General features: G+C 46.4%; 1 long non-coding RNA gene across 1 annotated transcript; it reads right to left on the reverse strand.

Moving 5' to 3' along the window:
- Window positions 1-8,116: 8,116 nt before the first annotated feature.
- On the reverse strand, window positions 8,117-13,025 carry LOC131398668 (uncharacterized). The gene is made up of 3 exons (XR_009216956.1): window positions 12,774-13,025; window positions 9,339-9,517; window positions 8,117-8,311 (listed from the first exon to the last, which is right to left on the reverse strand). It is a non-coding gene; the product is annotated as an uncharacterized LOC131398668 (long non-coding RNA).
- Window positions 13,026-13,559: the final 534 nt, after the last annotated feature.

Raw genomic sequence — 13,559 nt, forward strand, 5'->3', positions numbered from 1 at the left:
AGGCCAGGAGAAAATGGAACAACATTTTAAGTGCAGAGAGAAAAGAACTGTCAACCCCAAATCTTATATCCAGAGAAAATATCATTAAGGAATGAAGGGGAAATGAAGACAATTTCAGATTAAGGAAACGTAAGAGAACTTGTCAGCATACCTACCCTAAAAAAAATGCTTAAGGAAATTTCTCTAAACAGAAAGGAAACAATAAAAGAAGAAATGCTGGAAATCAGGGAGAAACAAAGAGCGCAGTCAGCAAAATTATGGTTAATACAACACATGTTCCTTCTCCTCTTGTTTCCTAACTTCTGTTGGATAGTTGAATAAAAATTTACAACACTGTCTGATATGGTTTTAAATATATGTAGAGGTAATATTTAACTCCAGATAGGAGAAGGCAAAGGGATCTGCTCCAAAATCTGCAGAGCCCATGTCCCAGTTTGAGTCCAAAGGCTGGCACACTGCTATAGAACCAGGAAGAGCCCATGTCTCAGTTCAGTGGCCTTCAGTAGGGAAGAGCAGATGTTCCATTTGAAAAACATCAGATGGAAACATTCTGTCTTACTCAGCAGGGGAAAGGGTGTGTGAGGGTCAACTTTTTGTTCTGTTCAAGCCTTAAACCATTAGATGAGGCCCACCCACATTGTGGAGGGCCATCTCCACTACTCAGTCCACTGATTCAAATGTTTAAATACCCACAATAATATTTGATCAAATATCTAGTGCCCCGTGGCCAAATCAAGTTGACACATAAAAGTAAGTGTCAGTGAATTATCCAAATCAAGGGAAATATATGACAGTTTAGGAGAGCAAAAAGAAGAAAATTGATCTCATTTCCTTCTCCCTAAATTAAGGCATCAGCTTAGGTCTTTCATTTCCCTGGAAGAATTCAGAAATAGGCTGGGAACCAATAGTAAGGATCATTGGATAAAAAGCTACAAAAGGAACCAAGAGAGATGAATGTGCAGATCAGTTGTGAAGGTTGAAACTGTCATTTTGTTTCAAGGCAATTTTGCTGGCCCCTTTCTCATTGCAAAAGATTTAAATAGAAAAACATGCATGACTTTTTGAACAAACACGTTAGATTCAGCCAATTAAATTCAATAATCATTTCTGCTTTTAAGTAAATACAGAAATGAAATGATAAAGGATATTTCTTTAATGTCTTAAAGATTTTGAATCTTTAAACTAAAGAAAAGCATATTCCCAAAGGTGAAAATTAGAACTGTTTCCATTTTAATCTGGGACCATACACCATGGCTTCTGCTACAACTATTATGAAACTGTATCACAGTTTCTTGATACAGTTTTTGGAATTTCTGACAAGTCAATAATCCAGGTAACTAAAAAGGATTAAAATGTTTCAAATGGAGGAATAAATCTACTTTTTAAGTCATGAATTCTGTTATCATCTACCTAGAAAGCAAGAGATTGTACTGAAAATTCATTCGAATAAATAAGAAAATTACCAAGCAGTTAATACAAGAAAATTTATTATTTTCTCATGCAATTTAAAAAGCAATTCAAAGTGTTTGTCATTCTTATCCCAGCATAAAAGATGTATAAACTTTTAATGTTTCTATAAGAAAATAATCACGCAGTTCAGTAAATAATATAAAAGACAATTTGAATAATTGGTGAAATTCTTTCTTTCATAAGGACACTGAGTAAACATGTCAGCAGTAAGGAAATAGGTTTATATAAGCACTTTCTTGTTTATTTGTACGTTTCCCCTGTGAAGCAGTGTGGGTAGGTGTAGGCACAGGTGCCCATGCAGATCTCTCAGATGTTAGCTGGAGGGCTCAGTAAGTGACAAACACCAACTGCTCAATACCACACAGGGTAAATGTGCCTTCTATGTGTCAGGCTCTGCCGTTGTCAGTTATACTTCAATAAAGCTGGACAATTTTTAAATGAAATGTAAGCTTCATTAGTCTTCTCTCCTGTTTACAATCCCTAACAACTCTGAATAAAATAAAAATCCAATCCCCTCACTCTGACACACAAGTACCTTTACATTTAGGCTTCAGATCTCCTCACCATCCTGCCATTTCCATTCCAATTGCTCAAAGCTACTGTTGAATGATGTATTTTGTTATCCCCTCAACACATCATGTCTGATTTTTTCCCTCCAAATTCTCTCTTTCCTAGGAATATGGTGTCTTTAATTGTCCTGCTGTAGAACCCCTGGTCTCCGTTGAAAACTTAGATAACCAGTTCCCTCCCTCCCATGGGCCCTGTTGAGAGAGCTGCTCAGGTCTTTGTTCCCCTAAAACTCTGCATTCTCGCCTCACTGCAGCCTCCATCATGTTGTATGGTGGCAAAATATCCCACATCTCCTTCTCTGAGAAATCCAGAAGTCCTCAATGGAAAAGTCTCTTTATTTTTATAAGTTACCCTGGGACACTAGGGCATGTGGACCAACAGTGACTATGCTAATAGACCAGTGCCCTTAACATCTTTCCACTGAAGTCTGACCAGTAAGCAGCAGGGGGTGCTGTGGGTCTCCCCAGGGTCTGCACAGGCCTCTGCTGTGTAATCCCCCAAACTCCCCAGGGCTGGGGCATTGATGCCTTGTTTGCTGATGGGGACTCAGCAGCCGTGTCCTCTCTGGGCTGGGCAGAGTCTCCTGCTCACAGGTCTGTGTAAGGTCCTGCAGCTGCTTCCTCCCTGGTCCCTCCCGCAGGGCAAACTCTGAGTCTCTAACTCAGTTCTCTCTATCTAAAGGACTAAACTAATAGTACACAGGATGAAGCGGATGTCTCCAGCAGGTGAAACAAATTTGTGTGAGCAGCCCCACCTCTTTCAGGCCCCTGGAGAAGATAAAAGAGGCCTGGCGCATCCCAGCCCTGATCTGGGGCCACAAGAGGAGCAGCCACCACGGCCTGGACTCCTTTCCTCCTCATGCCCCTTTCTCAAGGGACATCTCAGATATCTATGGGCAGTTCCTGAACGGGTGTCCTCCTCACTGTCACAGACCCCCAAGCAGCATAATCCCGTCCCTGCCCCATAACTCATGAGTGTCTGTGTTTGCAGGTTCCCTCTCCCAGCCTGTGCTGACTCAGCCACCCTCCCTCTCTGAGTTTCTGGGAACTTCTGTGAGACTCACCTGCACCCTGAGCAGTGGATTCAGAGTTGGTGACTTCACGATACGCTGGCACCGGCAGAAGCCAGGGAGCCCTCCCCGGTTTCTCCTGTACTACCACTCAGACTCAAGTACACAACTGGGCTACGGGGTCCCCAGCCACTTCTCTGGATCCAAAGATGCCTCAGGCACTGCAGGGATTTTGCTCATCCCTGGGCTCCAGCCTGAGGACGAGGCTGACTATTACTGTCAGATATGGCACAGCAGCTCTAATGCTTACACGGTGCTCCAGACCCACAAGGAAGTGAGACGCAAACCTCCCCCCACTCTCCCGGCCTGGTGCAATCAGCCATGGCAGTGACTCTGACCAAGTCTAGCTCAGGGGGTGACTTCTTTTGTCATTTCCTCTGTCAGTGCTTGAATTTCCTCAGACAACTTGATCTGACAATATCATATACTTTTCTTCAGTTCAAAATTTTGATTAATCCATTGCCAGTATATTCTCACCCTATCAATGTGTCCACGACATAATCACTTGCTCAGAGATAAACAGCTCTCAATGGAGAATCTGATGAGGCCAAAAAAGTTTGTTTCAGGTCATGCCCTCCTAAGGGTGTAGAGTGACTTAGAGATGCTTCTGGTCTGAGGGCTTCAATCTGGGGTTGGGATACAATACCAGCAGGCAGATATGAGTTGTATTCTGTATTCTAGCAACGAACCATCAGAATTGAAAGTTAAAATATAATACTATTTCCATTAGGATAAAAAATGTGAAATACATAAGGATAAATCTGGCAGAATTTGAGAGTTTTTGTTTTGTTTTTGTTTTGCTGAGGAAGATTTGCCCTGAGCTAACATCTGTGCTGATCTTCCTCTGTTTTGTATGTGGGTTGCTGCCACAGCATGGCTGATGAGTGGTGTAGGTCCATGCCTGGGATCCAAACCCACAAACCTGGGCCCCTGAAGTGGAAAGCATCAAACTCAGCCACTATGCCATGGGGCCAGCCCCACAATTTGACATTTTTATGCACTGGAAACTATAAAACATTCTAAAAGAAATTAAATTTTTGAATAAATGTACAGGTATAGCCAGCTCATGAGTGAAAACATTCAATGTGGTTAAGATACAATTCTCCCCAAATGATCAATATAATCATTGCAATGACTTTTGGTAAAAGAAAAAAGCTTACAGTGTGGAGAATTTCACAAAAAAATTGAGAACACTAAGAAAATATGTAAGTAGAATTTTAGCCCTGGGAGAATCCTGCTCCTTGTCCACCTCTCCTGCCTGTATCTGAGGAAGGGGAGGTGTAGGAAGTAGATTAGAAGTTAGAGGAACCAAATCAAGATGAGGCAGGGAGAGCAGCTGCAGTCAGGGAAGAGGCACAGACCAGGTGGGGACGCTGCTCTGAGGGCTGATGGGCAGGTGCTGCTGGGCACTGAGACTGCTGTCACCTGTGACGTGCATCTGGGGTGATATGTTTGTGGTCATCACCTCACCTGAATGAAGGACCCTGTGACCTATCCCCTGTTGGAGGAGAATCAGGACCATGCAGGTTCTATATTGAAGAGGGCAGCATGGGATTTCAGGGGCTCTGACTCTGACTATATAAGGGTTAGAAATGGAACTGGCATCCATAACTGCTGGGGAGACAGTCTGAAGACTCCTCTCACAAAGTAGACCCTTCCATAGCTGCCTCACTCTGTCTCAGAAACCTGTGGGTGTGTCCCTGCACACGTGGGTGTGGTCTGCCTGGTGCTATGGGTGTATACAGAGTGGGAAGCCAGCCTAGTGGGGAGATCTTGTATTCCCTGACTTGCGCTTCCTTGAGACTCGGGCCTCTCAGGGCCTTTGTAGGATCCAGGGCACAGACGTCCTCATCCTCTGACTCTCGTCGCAGATTGTTCCACAGAACAGGACCCAGGAAGGAGCCAGAAAGACAAAGAGGATGCTGTAGACATGGAGTAGAGAAAGGGATGTGAGGCAGCTGTGCCTTAGCTCTGGGGTCTAAGGAACAGGCTGTGGATTGTCTGCACCAGGTCCCCTCTTCCTCACCGGCCTTAAACACCACACAGGTAAAGGATCCTGGTGCTCATGCTCATGAGGCATCCTTCCCCAGCTCCGCCCTACTCCCTCCACCATGAGGACCCTGCCCTGTGCTCACAGGTCTCTGCACCTCTCCCTCCTGATCCAGCCTCCCTCCGGGACTGGGACCCCAGGACAGAAGCCAATATCTGCTGCCCTGGGAGGAGAAACAACAGTGGCTAGAACAGTGTAATTTTGACAATTAGTACCAGGGATATCACATGAAATCTCTGGACCCGTTGAAACAACCACACTCTCTCGGAATGTTGGTTCTCTGTTGGCTGCATGTCGCCTACACAGAAGCTCCTGATCACAATTACAGGTGAAGCTGAACGTCACTGACCAGCACATCCCAAAGGTCCTGCTCCAGTGCCCAGCCCCGGGGAACGAGATGAACCTCCATGAGCTCCCAAGGCCCATCACATCCGTCCAGCAGGGTCAGGTTTGGATGGACTCTTTTGTTGTTCTTTTGCTTTCAGAGAGTTTCCTCATTTGATCAAGGGAGGACATGAAACCCGAGTCTGCAGGTGGACTCCCTGGAGTCTCCCCACCACACAGCACAGGGACGGCCATGGCTTTCTCGTCAGTGTATGTTCAGATTTTGGGGGTCCCGCACTTGGTGATTCTCCTTTTTGTAATTTCCCCCTCACTTACCAACCTCTCTGGAAATCTCAAAATTTTGGCTCTGAATCCTCAAGTGAGTTATATTGTGGACAAAGTGAGCAGGAACCCCAAATCTTACCTCCCTCATCTTTTATAACTTTTAGGTTACTGCTTCCAGACCGTGCTGACACATCCACCCACAGTGTAGGGGTCAGGTCTCAGGAACAGGATCATCTACAGTAGAAGAAATGGCACCTAGAGATGAATAGTATACTCTGGCAACAAAAGCATCCAGGCAGAAGCCCTAGAAATATGGACCTGGGAGTTCTTGTCTCATAGTCATCAGAGATGGAACTTCTGGCTTCAGGTCTGCCAAAGAATGCTTTCTGAGGGTCTCTCACATCCTGTTTTATGATGAGCTTGTCCATTTGGACCAGACATGGGATTATCTTTACACAGTGCTCCAGACCTTAGAGGAATGGAGACTCAGTCCCTCTTACTCTTGTGGGCCCATCACTCTCTGGTCACTTCCTGCATCTAACTTCACATCAAAGGTGAGTCAGCTGTTGAATCTGCTACCATCCCAGAAGTTCCGAAGGGTCTGTGACTTGAGGATGGCTGCACCATTTCTAACTACATATTCTCAGCCCAGTCATCTCTCCAGAGGCAAAAACTTTAGCCTCAGGGCACATATTTCTTGTAGATAATTGATGGAAGGGTCCACAAGAGGCTGATGCCAGTGAACCCAATTCAGGTGTTAAGAAGCTACCAGAATCTGACCATAAGGAGCCCATGTAATCCAATCCCAGGTCTTTGTAAAGAACCCAAAACTATGACTATTTTTTCCTGTTTTTACCCAATCCCGTGTTGGTGGCCCTCTTCCTGCCCTCCTGAGGCCCTGAGAAGTCACCTTCTATCTTTGTCTCCTGGGTCTTATTCTCAGCTCTGGGCAAACTTGCTCCCTGTAGGCTCCCTGTCCTCAGACACAAGACTCCCTTGTAATGACTGACCTTCCTGCAGAAACAGGAAACCAGGGGTGAGGCTGTATTGAGAGTCACAGGAATCAACTTGGGCTGGAGGGAACCTTGATGCCTGTGGATCCACGTCCTTAGGACTGTTTGTGTCCCTGACGTCATGGGTGCATCAGGATTGCAAATGTGTGGTTCTCCATCTGCATCAGGAGAAATCTGTGACAGTATATAAACAAAAAGAAGACCATTGTCCTCATCTCCTTATCACTCAATTATGGCAGTGGCCTTAGGTCTGTTGGCTCCCTAGAAGATTCTGGAAATGGAAGATGAAAGCTCCATAGCAGGTGTTGGGAATCAAACTTGAGAATCAATTAATGTAAAGCTTTATAATAAATCAAAGAGAGACAAAAGTGAGAATCGGTCATGAGTATGAAATGAGTGAATTTGTTTGAAAGCCATCTTTTTAGAAACCTTTCTTATAGCAAAAGATTTAAATAGAAAAACACATATGACATTGTCCATAAATGCTTAAGAAGCTGATAATTAAATTCAATCTCCATTCCTGAATTTATAAACATAAATGTAGAAATAAAAAAATAAAGGATACTTCCTTAATGGCTTAATGATTGTGTATCTTTAAACAAGACAGATGGAATACTAGCATTGTTTCCATTTTAATCTTGGACGATAGATGATGGCTGATGACACAGATATTATGAAAGATTTTAACCTGGGATTTGTGTCAAATCAATAATAGAAGTAACAAATAAAATAAAATATTTAAACACGAGGAATCTATTTAAATTTTAGTTATGAAAACTGTGATTACGTACCTAGAAGACTACAGATTGTACTGAAAATTCATTAGAAGGAATACAAAAATTATACAGTTCACAATTAATAAAATGGTATATAGTTTTAAAAGTATATAGTTTAAAAAGTAGTTTAAAACGTACATTTTTCTGGTCCAAGTATAAAAAAATTAAAAACTTTGACCATATCTGTAGGAAAACAATTTAAAAATTCAGCAAGTAGTATAAAAGAAAATTTGAACATATGGTGAACTATTATCTTACATAAAACTGTGAGTAAAACTATCAGCAGTGAGTAGGTAGGTTACGTAACACTTTTATTATTTATATTATTACTTATTTATACATATTTTCCCTTGAGAAGGTGTGTGGGTGAGTATAAGCAGAGTGACAGTATAGATCTCTCAGATGTCAGAAGGACGGGTCGGTGAGTGTCAAATGCCAGTTACTGGACAACACAGGGGTCTCTGTGCTTTCTCAGTGTCAGGCTCTGCAGCAGTGATGTGCCACGTGTCCCCCTGCAGGGTCGTGTGCATGGTCTGTGCTGACTCAGCCAGCCCCATCTTCTGGTTGTGATGGTCAGCTTCTCTTGGCTGGAAAGAGCAGCAGAGTTGGGTGTGTGATGTGTCCTGGCACCAATAGCTCCCAGACAGGAGCACCAAATGGTGATGTCTGGTGGTCCCCATCCCTCAGGGTCCCGAATGGGTTCTTTGGCTCCAGGTCTGATCACTCGATCTCCTTGACTACTCTGGGCTCCTGTCTGAGGGGCAAACAGGATGAGGATGAGGGTGATTGTGACTATGTAAGATGTGAAAGGAGCCCAGTGCTAACCCAGGGACCAGCCCTGGAGGGAAATGAGCTCTAAGTCTCCCATCTGATCCCCAGTCTGGCCCATAGACCCGCTCTCACTTCATGTGACTTGCTCCAGACTTGGGAAGAGTCCCTACAGTTATTTTTCCCTCAAGAACCAAAGTGTTCAGGCCCTTCCCTGGATCTGTGGACCTTCTCTCTAGTTGAATACTTATACTGAACTACTTAGATGAAATATTAACAGTCAGGTCAATTCCACTGAGGCAGGAGGCTCAGGTGGAAAATGCCCTGGACTGTCCCAGATTCCAGGCATGTAGTCTTCATGTGTGTATCTGTCCATGGTCTCAGGGCAGATTTGAGAGAAAATATATGGGATTGGGAATAAAAAGCCCTAAACTGCATCGCCTGGTTCCCCATCCACAGGAGGTGCAACCCTGCATGATCCACCAGCTTCTCTTTCTTTATCACATGAGAAATAAAGACAGTGATGCCACCTTTCTCCATCAGGATCAATCAGACTCCCGTGACGGAGTATAAAGACCTGCACTGAGGTATGATTTAGTATTATTAGAAGTTGTTATTAATCAAAAGGAGTGGTGATTCTGAAACACAGTTTTGTATATTTAGAGCCCTATAAACATGTTCTAGGTGGTGATGGGATTTTTTTCTAAATTCCTTGAGGTATACTTGGCATAGAATGAATTCCATGTGATGAAGGTGTAAAATTTGGTAAATTTTGAAATACACATAAAACCATGGTTATGAGATATTTTTTTTCCTTTAGGAGTTGACACTGCCAATTGTGCTGTTAAAGGGGACATGAATCTAGGGGACCACATGCACACACACACACACACACACACACTCAGAGATATATCACACAGATTCACGTACAGAAACACCCACCCACATGCACACAGATCACACAACTCGGAGGGAACAACACTGCTTGTTGAAACACAGCCATAGTTCTTTACCTGGAAGACCAGTTTCCATCTCTGCACCCTGATGCTCATTCCTGGCAGGACCCCAGAATCAGTGTGGCTCTCCAGACTAAAGCCAGCAAGAATGCCCCACATTTCTCATCACCTCGATTTTTCCTCAGCAAGTGACTGACTCCAGAGTAGGGACCATGTTCCCTTCCTCTTGAGACCACCTGTAGTTACAGAGAAGATAACCCTGAGAGTCAGGCCCCACTGTGTGATGTTGGCACAGGGCTGTTGTTCTCTTGAGGACTTTGGGAGCCAGAAGGAAATTGTAGCCTAGTCAATGACCCCAAAAGAAAGCATAGAGCACGCTAGTGAAAGAAGCAAGATCTTCTCCTGGACAATCTGTCATTTAGGTCCACAGCGGTTGCCAATAACAAAGTTCTTTACCCAAGGAGGGAAAGTTTCTGCTGAGGAAAGTTCCCACCACACAGTCATCAGCTGAAGCTGCCATCTGTGAACACCCTCTTAGATCAAGTATGTCGTATGTATGGGTTATCAATAAGACCATGCTTCTTCCATTATTATTTGCTAAGAGTTGGGAGCTCAGAATCTATTGTAAGGCAGTGTCAGGGGGGCTGAGGGAAGAGGGGGGCCAGATGGAGAGGCCTGAGGCCCTGAGCATAGTTGCTAGATGTCCAGAGAGAAGCTTCTGGTCTAACTTGGGAGAGATGGAAGAGGAAGCTTCTCTTAGTGCCCTGGGAGGGAGGGGGGTTGCTCCATCTCCCCACTGGGCTTCCTGCTCTGCTGGCCCCAGGGAAGTCTCCAACAGGAAGGCCAAGCTCCTGAGATTGTCCTATAAACTACAAGGTGAGCTGGGATGCTGAGTCGGGGTGCAGGAGAGCTGTGTGAAGAAATGAGAAAGGCACTCTGCATGGATGCTGTTCACCTTGATCCTTTTCGGGGAGGGTAAAGTGGTGAGTGGAAAAGATAGAATGCATGGGTATGTCTGGGCTTCAGGCAGCAAGGGGTACTGTGGCCTGTCTGTGAGGGGTAGGTGCTGTGATCCCAGCTGGGAGCCACCACCTGGCCCTGATCTGGTGTCCTCTGTCCCCAGCTCACTGGGGCCCAGCACCTGCATGCTCACAGGTTCCTGGGGGGCCAGAGGCTGGGCCCACTGCTCCATCTCCACCTCCTCCCAGGATCAGCTTTCCAGACAAGGGTCAGATTCAGGGCCTTGTGGCTGGGACGGTGGGGCTTGGACAACCAGGAGTGGGGAACGGTTTGCGTGAATGGTCCCTCCGTCACCTGGTGCCACAGGAGGGGACAAGAGGGATTTGAGGATCCCAGGCCCATCTGAGGGCCCTCAGGAGCAGAGCTGGGTGGGGGTCTCCACCATGGCCTGAGCTCCTCTCCTTTTCACCTTTTCACTCACTGCCCCAGTGGCTGGAGGCTGAGTGTCAGGGCTGGGAGTGAAAGAACCAGGAACCCTGAGTCTGACTTTGTCTGCTGACCCTTCTCACTCTCCCCCTGTCTCTCTCCTGACCTTCAGAGTGCTGGGCCTAATCTGGGCTGACTCAGCCATCTGCAGTGGCTGAGTCTGAGGGACAGATGGTCACCGTCTCCTGCACTGGAAGCAGCACCAGCTTTGGGGTGGGTCTGTGTCCTAGTACCAACAACTTCTGGCAGTGCCCCCGAATCCTCATCTGTGGTAGCAGCAATGGGCCCTCAGGGCTCTTACTCAGGTTTTCTGGCTCCAGGTCATGGAACATGGTCTCCCTGTGCCTCACTGGGCTCCAGCCTGAGGACAAGGCTGAATATTCCTGCTCAGCCTGGGACAGCAGACTCCCTGCTCACATAGTGCTCCAGGCCAGTGGGGAGTGACACATAAACGTGCTGCCAGCCCACAGACGGGTTCCCTGTGCAGCCTCCATCCCTTGGCTAAGTCAGCTGTCTGATCCTCTTTGTCTGTCTGCCCTACATGTAGGCTTTCAGACTGTGTCACTCAGAATTTTTAGAGAAACAGAGATGATAGGAGATATGTACACACATATGAGGAGATTTACAATAGGAATTGGCTTATACAATTATGGAAGCCAAGAAGTCCCCCTGTCTGCAAGCTGGAGAAGCAGGAAAGCCAATGTAATTGAGTCCAAGTCCCAAAACAGGTGGAGGTGGGGGTGGGGACAATGGTGTAAGTCCTTGGCCAAGTCCCAAGGCCTGAGAACCGGGAGCTCAAGTGTCTGAAGGCAGGAGAAGATGGATGTTGCAACTCAAACAGAGAGAGAGTGAACTCACCCTTCCTCCACCATTTTGTTCTATTACGGCCTTCAGTGGTTTTGATGATGCCCCCCACATTGGGGAGGCCCATCTGCTTTACTCAGTTCAGTAATTCAAACATGAATCTCTTTCAGAAACACCCTCACAGACATATCCAGAAATAATGTTTTACCAGCTATTTGGGCACCCTTTAGCCCCGTCAGATTGAAACATAAAATTAACCATTACACAGAAACATTCCAGGAAATATCTTCTAGAAACAGTGTCCCTATCGTCTCACATTCTGCCTCTAAATCCTGTTCTTGGTGGTGATATATTGTCATAGTGTGTCACATTGAGCAGAAACCTCTTGATGCCAGGGACAGGATGTCCTGGGGAGCAAGCCCGTGGCCAGTCAGGGAAGAACTAGAGGCAGAGTGTAGGATAATTACACACAACATGGTTGACTGACAGCATCTAGGAATCAGAGCACGGATGTGTGAACAGACACAGTGACCTTGTGAGCTGCAGAAACCAGCTGGGCTCTTAAGGCTTTGAGCCATGGTAAGGTTTGTGCCCAGAGACCAGCAGGGGGCGCTGTGGGACTTCCCTGTGGTCCCTACACAGCTGCTCAGTGAGGACCATTCACTCAAAGGAGCCTTGGCCTGGGGGCTGGGCCCTGTGTTCACTGATGGGGACTCAGCAACTGCGTTCTCTCAGGCCTGGAAGAGTCCCTGAGCAGGGACCTTTGTGTTGTCTCAGCAGGTGCATCCTCCCAGGGCTCTCCCAAGCGGTGAAGCCAACCTCCATCCTCCTCAGTGTGTGGTGTGAGCTGAGCTCCAGCACCAGGGCTCAGGGAGGGGCTGGGCAGTCACTGGATGGAAACCCATTTGCATGGACAGCCCCTCCTGTGGCAGAGGGTGGAGAAGAAAAGGAGGCCAGGGGCAGCCCAGCCCCACTGTGGGGACCAGTGGGCTGTGTGCACCATGGCCTGGGCTCCTCTCCTCCTCGTGCTCCTCTCTCACTGCACAGGTGGGGACAGGCCTCAGGGACACAGGGCAGCCTTCTAGCCTGCTTCTCTTTCTCTTTCTCAGACCCCTGGGAAATTTTACTGTGAATCTTGCCCCAGCAAATATGTGTGTCTGTGCTTGTAGGTTCCCTCTCCCAGCCTGTGCTGACTCAGCCGCCCTCCCTCTCTGCATCCCCGGGCTCATCAGCCAGACTCACTTGCACTCTGCAGTGGCTTCAGTCTTGGTGACTACTGGGTATGCTGGTACCAGCAGAAACCAGGAAGCCCTCCCCGGTATCTCCTGAGTTTCAAGTCGGACTCAGATATGCACCATGGCGCCGGGGTCCCCAATCAGTTCTCTGGATCCAAAGATGCCTTGGCCAATCCATGCCTTTTGCTCATTTCTGGGCTCCAGCCTGCGGACGAGGCTGATTATTACTGTGCTACATATTATGGCAGGAGTGACAGATGCACAGAGCTCCAGACCAATGGAGAAGTGAGACTAAAACCTCCCCTGTGCCCTCCCTGCCTGTGACAGTCACTGTTGATCTGCCAAGCAGAGTGACTTCTGTTGTCATTTCTTCTGCAAGAACCTGAGTTTCCTCCCAATAGCAAATCTGACCTTGTCATAGCATCTTCCTCATCTCAAATTTTAGACTGACCCGTTGCTATTATATCTCATGCCTCACGTTTTCACAGGCAGAAATTCCTTGCTCAGAGATGTAAAAAAATCTCCCATTGGAGATGTTGGAGGTGACAGACAGTGGTTGGTTCTGGCCATGCCCAGATCAGAGTCTCAGGGTGACTCATGGATGCGTCTTGTTTAAGGGCTTCAGTTGCACTTTGAGATACAAAACCCACATGCAGGAATGAGTGGTAATCTACCCACTGGCAATGAACCACGAAAAATAACAATAAAACTAAAAGACACTATTTATAATGGCATCAAAAACAAGAAATACTTAAGAATAAATCTGATAAAAATGAAATACCTGTAAAATGAG

Source organism: Diceros bicornis, chromosome 35 (assembly GCF_020826845.1).
Source record: "Diceros bicornis minor isolate mBicDic1 chromosome 35, mDicBic1.mat.cur, whole genome shotgun sequence".
NCBI classification, from domain to species: Eukaryota; Metazoa; Chordata; class Mammalia; order Perissodactyla; family Rhinocerotidae; genus Diceros; species Diceros bicornis.